Source organism: Lycium barbarum, chromosome 12, assembly GCF_019175385.1.
Source record: "Lycium barbarum isolate Lr01 chromosome 12, ASM1917538v2, whole genome shotgun sequence".
In the NCBI taxonomy this organism is placed as follows: domain Eukaryota; kingdom Viridiplantae; phylum Streptophyta; class Magnoliopsida; order Solanales; family Solanaceae; genus Lycium; species Lycium barbarum.
In genome coordinates this window covers 6,908,975-6,918,312 of record NC_083348.1, presented here as the reverse complement: position 1 = coordinate 6,918,312, position 9,338 = coordinate 6,908,975, and the positions used below count along the sequence as shown (strand labels likewise).

Below are 9,338 nucleotides of genomic sequence, written 5' to 3'. Positions count from 1 at the left end.
TAAGTTCAAAAAAATAATTGGGCCCATTTGACTTAGCTTATCTAAAGCAGCTTATAAGCAAAAAAAAATAAGTTAGACTACTCCAACTTATTTGTTTTAGCAGCTTATAGGCATAAGTCCATCCAATAAGGCTCTTAATGCTTAATTGAGAAGATGACTTAAGGTTAATTGACTTTTATGTCGTTCAACGATTACTTTTTTTTTTTTTTGCGCGGATTGCCCTTCATTTGGGGTGGTCTTTAATTTTTGCCCTTCACATTGGTGATCTTTAAGTTTTGTCTTTCGCCTAATACTCCGAGGTTGTGTGTTCGAATTTTAGTTCAGTGAAAAGAAATAAAAAAATAAATTCTTAAGGCAGAATTTCTGCCTTAAAAGTTAAAACTACCAATTTGAGGGGCAAAAATTAAACATCACCCCCAGCGAAGGGCAATCCTGCAAATTGCCCCAACGATTACACTAGTGGCGTTTGGCTCACGCTGAGCATGGGCCCAATATTTAAATAGTAGAATAAAGTTTGTAAATTATAATTTAAAGTTGAAGAAAATTCTTTTTCATTTACGTGCTTTATATCTCATTTGTTGTATTAAATCAAAATTTGAATCTCAATCATTCAAATCTTAATAGTTAAGTATATATTTATTTTGTAGTCAGAATCTTATTATTCAGATTTTAAGAGGATATATTTAGTTCTTAGGTCTAAATTATAACCATTTCAACTTCAATAATAAAGTGTATATTATTCTAGGTGTTGAATGAGTTTGAATGATTAAGATCTACGATCAAAATCTGAACGATTTATTGACAAATGAAATTCCGTCTACTTCTACTTTCATAGTTAATCGCTACAACCATCATTGTTAACTATCACAACACACCACCGTAATCATCATTAACATTGCAATTATTATTGTTGACAATTATCATAATCAATCACCATTATATATTGACAACAAAATCAATCACCATTATATATTGACAACAACTGCTATGCTATTAATCATCACTGCTACCATTAGCAATCAATATCATTGGTTTTTTTATGAACCTAGGTGGTAGCGGTTTTTTTATTTTATTTTTTTACATAGGATCAATCTCAATTCTTTGAAAGCTTTCACCAGTTGTATTCTTCCTCTTCTTAATCACTAATTTGTTTTCCTCCCCCAAACAGTCCATTCAGTGTTTGAATAAACCAGGAAGGGTATATTTATAAGGATAATGCTACTACAAAAGTCTTAATCAAGTTTTATTTGAAACTTTTCGAGAAAAGGCATAAATTCACCCCTAAACTTGTACCAAAAACTCACTTTAGCAATTAAACTTAACTTGTAATTTTTTACCCCCCTAAACAAACTATACATGAATTATATTAGACCTTTCAATGCCCAAACCAGTTGTGACCTAGGTGTTGTTACACCATGGGCCTGTTGACAAGTACACGTCATTTAATGATTTTTTTTTATTAATTCATTGAAATTAATTTAAAACCAAATAATTAATTCCCCAACCCGCCCCAACTAAATAACCTGATCCATTCCCACACAATTACCCCCTAATCCTAAACGAATCGTCACCCAAATTCACCCGATCAAAAGTAATCGCACACCCAAAATCACCCACCAACACAAATCTTCACTTCATTGCTTCGCATTTTGGTTAGTATTTTGTAGTGTTGAAGTGTTCACTGACGTACACAAAGAGCCAGGTTAGTATTTTGCTGTTAGGGTTAGGTTTGAATTTTGGGTTTAGTGTTATACTTAGAAGAAACCCGATCTTCAACTTGTTTTCGTTTTGTTTGTGAAAAATGTGAGTTACGAAGCTTGTATTTTGTTATTGTTTGCAGTTTGAAGATGGTAGATGTGTACATCACTTTAAGGTTTCACCATGGAGGAAAATTACAACAAAAACCTCGCATTAAGTACACAGGAGGTATTGTCACTGATTGTGTTAATGTTGATGTTGATAAATTCTCATATTTTGAGTTTGTGGACTACGTTAAAGAAATTGGTTACAATTGTTCGTTTTGCATTGTATATATTAGACCACCTAAATGTCGACATTTAGTAGCAGTTACTAGCGATAGGGACATTATTGGTATTGTACCTCAATTAAAAAATGGAGATATTGTTGAACTCTTTGTGACCCACTTAGTTGAAGAACTTGTTGTGGTCCCCCCTTCTCTTCCATATGTAAAACATATGGGTGGGGAATCTAGTGCTGCTTTTGATAAATGTAGTCAAACTTTTGGGGGTAGCAAAGGTTTAGGGTTTGAAGAGCCTGCACAAACTCAAAATTGTGCTGAGGAGGCTGTGGGTGAAGAGTCTTGTGCTTTTGATAAAGAGGGTAGTGAAGGTGTAAGTTTTGAAAAGGTTGGTATTGGGGAACAGTTGGGTGGGACTGCTAGTGTTGGGGAGAAGTTGGGTGGGGCTGCAGCTGCTGCTACACCTGCTGCTCCTACATCAGTTGATGTTCCAATAGTGGATTCTGATTGGGAAAGTGAAACTGAAGGTAGTTAAGAGTCAGACAATGTAGTGTTAGAGGAAAGTGAAGAAGAATATGGTAGTGACGTTCATGAGGAGGATAGGATTCTTAGGCAAGAAAGAGTTGCTGCCAAAACAAAGAAGACTAGAGAAAAAGAGAAGAGAAGTGAAGGGGTTGATTTAGGTAAAAAAGGGGGTAGATATGGGCATGATGAGTATTTGTCTAGAAAGAAATAAGAGTACTTTTGAAGGTAAAATAGCTGGCGATGAGCCATATTATGATTCAGATGAATATGTTAGCTTTGAGATAGATACAGACGATGAACGTGAGGTTCAACAACCTAAAAAAAGGCAAGGAGAGCAAAAAAGAAACAGAAATAGGGTGATTTTTTATCCTAGTAGTAGTTTAATAGTTTGGGAGACTGGACTTGATTTTGAAAGTGTTAAACAGTTTAGATAAGCCATTATTAGGTATGCAGTTCAAGAATATGTAGAGTTAGAAAAATATGTGAATGAACCAACTAGGGTGACGATAAAGTGTACTGCTGGTTGTCCTTGGCTGTTGTTTGGCAGTTATGATTCTAGGACAAAAGATTTTGTAGTGAAGAATTACAATCCCGTGCATAAGTGCACTGGCACGACCAAGAACAAACTTGTGAATTCCAAGTATCTGTCAGAAAGGTACAAGGATAGAATTATTTCTGAGCCTGACATAAGAGTTTTTCAGTTGCAACTGTTGGTAAAAAAAGAGTTGGAGTTGGAGATGTATTGGATTTGATGGTTGTTTTTTGAAAGGTATTAGTAAAGGGAAACTACTTGTGGTTGTTTGTAAGGATGGTAACAACCAGATGCTACCACTGGTCTGGACAGTGGTTGAAGCTGAGAATACCTTTACTTGGAGATGGTTTGTCAATCTTGTAAGGAATGATCTTGAGCTTGGAGATGGAACAGAAATGACAACTCTCTCAGATATGTAGAAGGTAACGTGTTGTTTTTTTCTGTTATTTGAATTTCCTAATTTTAAATTATATTACACTACTATCACCTAATATGTTTCAAATGTTGTTGTATGGTCTTGATATATCTATCATGGAGTTAACGCCAAATGCAGAACAAAGAATGTGTGCTAGGCATGTCCTTTCCAACTGGTCCAAGAATTAGAAAGGCATTGAGAGGAGAAACTGCTTCTGGAGATGTGCCAAGTCTACATATGAGCAAGAGTCGACCAAAAATGTGGATCATATGGAGAAACTAGGGGATGAAATAAATGAGGATCTGCTCTGTTACAACATAAAGAGCTGGTCCAAGGTATACTTAAAGACTTTCAGATGTTGTGATAGTGTTGACAACAACATGGCTGAAAGCTTCAATTCATGGATATTGGGTCCAAGGCACAAGACCATCATCACAGTGCTTGAGGAAATAAGGGTCAAAATGATGAGGAGAATAGGACAACTGAGGGAGTTCTTTAATACTTGGATAACAGATATTTCTCCAATGGCACTAAAAGTATTGCAAGAAAACACATCAAAGTAAATGAAATGTAATCTTTAATGGAATGGTGAACATGGGTTTGAGATTAAGGACAGTTGGGGAAAAAAATTTATAGTGAACCTGAACAGTAAGACTTGTACTTGTAGATCGTGGATGTTGAAAGGTTTACCCTGCTGTCATACTATTGCTGCACTTCATTTTAGAAGATTGGAACTGTCACGACCCAAATCGATGAGCCGTGACGAGTGCCTGATCTCTAGTGACCAAACACCCCTATACTCGCATCTGGATAATACTGAATAACAAGGGCCCATAAGTAACTCAAACTGATCTTATGCTGGCTCATGAAAGGATAACATCGTGAAATCTATACAATCCGTATATATACATATGCTAAAAGAACAGTGCAAGCCAACTAGGCCGCTACATATGCTGTACACAAAAGAATAGAAGCCGAAAAGGCTACATCATCTGTCAAGTACATACAATTGTCTACAGACCTCTACTGGAGTATAAGGCTGTAGAAAGGAGGGGACAGGGCTCCCGTCATACCCATATATGCATATACATCCCAAAATAACATACCAAAATAGACCGCCGCTCCGGATCGAGAGGAGCGCACCGACTACAGCTGAGGGGAAGTCCTTTTGAGATAGATCGTCTTTTTGTCTACCTGAACCTGCGGGCATGAACGCAACCCCCAAATAATAGGGGAGCCAGTACGGATAATGTACTGAGTATGTAAGGCATAGAGGTAACATAAACATAAGAATCATGAACTGAATCTAAACTCAAAACCAACTGACTGTCTGTATGCATCTGTATGACTGAGTATCTGAAAGTATTTGCATGAATCTGTATACTGAAAAGGCCTCTGCGGGCACATAACATGCATGCTCTCAATGATAATCATGCTCATGTATATATATAGGTCATAGTGTTGAGGAACGTTCAGCTCGATCCATATATCATATAATAGTGCCGAGGAACGTACGACTCGATCCATATCTCATATAATAGTGTCTAGGAACGTACGACCCGATCCATATATCATCAAGATGCACCAGCTGATCAGGTGGTAATGCGTATATAACGCCTATCCCTTTCCCCATACCCCATATACATATAATATACGCGTATATAACGCCTTCTGGTCACGGGTCAATATGCATATGTATAATGAATGCAATGCATATGTAAGATGAAATAATAAAACTCTCAGGATAATATGATGTCACACTAACTCTGGTGGACAACTGCTGAGCTAGCATTACTGATACATGAAATCTCAAGACCCATGAACAGAAGGAATTATCATAAACGGGATATAGGAACATCAAAGACTGAAGTACTCCTAGTGCTTCTAAGAGTAGAGTAATATGGAAGCTCGTTTGTTCGTTCATATCATAATGCCAAAATGAAAAAAAGGATAACCTTAACATAAGTTTCAGCCGTCTTAACTTTAACTACTTAACGCTTGTCCTCCCATGCTCGTAAATCTATATTCAAGAAAAATCATACCACTCTTAGATTTATCGTCACATGCCTATCTCAAGTCTTTAAATTAAACTCCTTTAGAATCTGCCAAAATTCGGGCAACATCTCTCTTGTTTATATCCCTAGCCCGAAATCACAATACCACAACCAACATAACAACGACAACTCTAACGTCAACAACATCATCATCCATACCAAAGTATTCCATAAAACATCCCACACGATGTTTATCTGATTTCTCAACCAACTAATCCACTACACGATGATTTAATAACTCTATTTGTAAATAAACCTAAATCAATATCAATAAAGAGAGATCCATACCTTGTTCTTACTAGATCCGCAATATCCTCAATATCTACTTTGAATCCAAGCCAAAATGCACCACAAAACAATACTATAATCGCAACTATACGCTGTCTGAACTTAAATCCGGAGATGCCACTTAATTGGCGCTAAAATTTTAAGGGTAGAAGGTGGAGAGAGATTTCAGAGAGTTTGGGGAAGTTTTGGGGTGTTTGGATGAAGAATAAGGGGGTAACCCCCCTTTTATAACGTTCTAGAGTCTGCCTGCACCGACTTAGAAATTGCTTAGCGCGTTCGCACCACCTTGGGGCGTGTTCGCGCTGAGTTATCCCTTGGTCCTCTGCGCGTTCGCTCCAGCGCAGAGTTAATCCCTGCTCTGGCAGTCTGTCTTAAAATGCTCATAACATTTGATTTCGATGTTGGATCGATGCGTGGTTTGTTGCGCTGGAAACTAGACTTCCTAAACTTCAATTTAGGTTTTTACTTTACCTCAAAACTCTTCATATGGTAAAAGGTATTCTTTCCTCAATTTAGACCAAAATCATCATACGAAATCTTGCCCCACTTTTCCCGAAAGTTCCAAAAACTTAATCTCCTTTGATTCACTTGTTCTCCAAATCCTTCCATAACCTATTACATGAGCTCAAACCCTTATAATCATAAGATAGGAACATACAATCTCATATATCCTCGATAGTAACTCCATTGTCTACAATCAAAACAATTAACACCTAATGGACCTCAACGTCCAAAACTACGAGGTGTAACAGGAACCTATTCACTATGTTGCACATTGGTATACTAAGGAGACTTACCTCAAGGTGTACAATTACTTTATTCAACCTGTTACAAACATGGAAATGTGGACAAAGTCAACCAACCATCCTGTCCTCCCACCTGTAATAAAAAAACTGCCTGGCAGGCCTAAGAAGAATAGAAGAAAGGAGCAGACAGAAAACAAGACAGGAAAGCTATCAAAAAGAGGTGTTTAGATGACCTGTAGTATGTGTCATACAAAGGGTCACAATATGAAGGTTTGTCCTATGAACGCACAATCAACTAGAGGCAGAGGAAGGGGAAAAGGGACAACTTGCAGTTCAACAAGGTCAAGTGTTGGTTCTACCACAACAACTAATTCTCAACCAATAAGGAGAGGAAGGGGAATACCAAGAGGTTCTACAAAACAGGTAACAAACTTTTGATGAAAGATGAAGAATATCAAAAAATTCAAGAAACACAAGACTGAAATTCAAGAAAAAGAAAAGTCCAAGAAGCTCAAGTTTGAAGATTATTTCCCATTCTTGTTTCTTGAATCCTTTTCTAAATAGGTTTCTTGTTTCTTGATTTATATCATAGTAGGATTTAATTTCCTATCATTAGTAGGATCTTTATCCTAGTTCTAGTAGGATTCTAGTTTTCTCTATTCTTTTCCTTGTAGAATAGGGATTTTACTTTCCTTGTTTTTAGCTATTTCCTTTCTAGAGTAGAATAGGGATTTGTAGTCATCAAAGAAGAGACCCTAGGCCTATATAAAGGGTTCTTATTCTTTGTTAAACACTATTCACGTTTTTAGCATAAACCAAAATTTTGCAATAGAGTTATTCCCTCTATTTCTTGTTCTTTATCCTTGTTTTTGGTTCCAAGAAAGGTGGTGATAGTATTTACCTTGTTTTCAATTGTGTGTGGTGTTTCTTTATCACGTTAATTGATTTCAAGTGGTGACTTAGGAACTTTATTTGTTCTTGATCATTCAAGAACGCGTTTCTTGATTAAAATTCGTTCTAGTTCATACCCAGAACCTTAATTTTCTTTCTATCGTTGTGCCCTAAATACTTACTTGATTTAAACCATTCAATAGTTATTTTTATAGTTCAAATCGTCATCTTTCACATAGTTTTTGAATCACTTCAATCTGACGCCTACAACTTGAGATACATCCGTTTCTTGAATCTGCCCATCAAACCGCTTCAAGAACAAGATCCTGGTTGATTAGTTCTTTGTTAACTCGAAGAATCACATCAAATTTTCTTGTTAATTACAACTTAATAGATTTTAGAGTTTTACATGTGAAATAATTACTTAAATTTGACTTGGGCAATGGCTGCAAGGAGTGCATTTGTCAATGGAAGGGGAACAGGATAAGGTTCTACATCTCAGGTAATACTTAGTTTTTTAAATTACTACTTAATCAATTTTAGAGTTTTAAATGCCCTTCTAACAACTTAAATGTCACTTGGACTACTTCTGCTGGTGCATCTTTCAATGGAAGGGGAAGAGGAGAAGGCTCTGCATCTCAGGTAATAGTTAGTTTGTCAAAATTAATACTTAATCAATTTTCGAGTTTTAAATGCCCTTCTAACAACTTAAATGTCACTTAGACTACTTTTGCTAGTGCATCTTTCAATGGAAGGGGAAGAGGGACGCCATTTCAAAGGACAAGGATGATTGGAATGGGTGTGCTTCAAACTCAAAGTGGTTTTAAAATTGTCAATGTAAGTTTGAATATTTTGACAAACAATTTTCAGATTAAACTACGCCTATGTTCAGTCTTGTTCAGATTCACTGAGTCAATCTATTTTTGTTAATGCAGCCTGGAATGCCAAATAGTCATTCAACTATGCCTATGAATTTAGCTATAGTGACTGGAAGCCTTGGGCATCACAAACCAAGACCAAGAGGGTTAAAATGGAAATGAACTCCTGCTATAACCCAACAGGGGCTTCAAGAGATGAGAGGACAAAAGAGAATGAGACTAAGATCCTAGGCTACTGAATTGAATCATTTGAGTCAAACAAGTTCATCAACTGCCCAGTAGATGAAATGCAAAAATGTGGACAACTATGTTGTGTGTACAACTGATTGACTGGTTTTTTTGTTAAACAATTATGCAGCTGTGACTGCACTAGTTAGTTAATCTAATTTTAGGAGAAGGTTCAATTATGCAGCTGTGACTGCACTAGTTAGTTAATCTAATTTTAGGAGAAGGTTCAATTATGCAGCTGTGACTGCATTAGTTAGTTAATCTAATTTTAGTTTAGAAACAATATGCAGTTGTGACTGCACTAGTTAGTTAATCTAATTTTGGTTTGGAAATAATTATGCAGTTGTGACTGCAATTTGGTGTCAGCTTGTTGCTCTAATTTTGCCCTGTATTGACAATGAAGTGTTGTAATATTAAGCATCTGTGACTGCACTGTTTGGTGTATATTTTATGTTTTGTGTGTTGTGTATTTCCAGTGTTGGTAAGTTGGAAGCTGTAGTTGTTTGGTGTAACGTCAAAACTACAGTTGTTTGGTGTAAAACTGCATATTTCAGTGCTAACACCAAAACTGCAGTTTGTTTGGTGTAAAACTGCATATTTCAGTGCTAACACCAAAACTGAGAGTTTGTTTGGTGTAAACTGCATATTTCAGTTGCATTATTCAAACAACACACATACCATAACAAAACACAAATCACAAAACAAACTGCATTGGATATTTGATTAATAGTACATACACAAAGCCAAGGTAGATTACAAAAGAGGCAAGGCAATTAGATTACAAAAGATACACCAATACTAGA

General features: G+C 36.4%; 1 long non-coding RNA gene across 1 annotated transcript; it reads left to right on the top strand.

Annotated features, from left to right (window-relative positions):
• The first annotated feature begins 7,911 nt into the window (after nucleotides 1-7,911).
• Nucleotides 7,912-8,962, top strand: LOC132625162 (uncharacterized). Its single transcript, XR_009576687.1, has 3 exons — nucleotides 7,912-8,071; nucleotides 8,153-8,266; nucleotides 8,365-8,962. It is a non-coding gene; the product is annotated as an uncharacterized LOC132625162 (long non-coding RNA).
• Nucleotides 8,963-9,338: the final 376 nt, after the last annotated feature.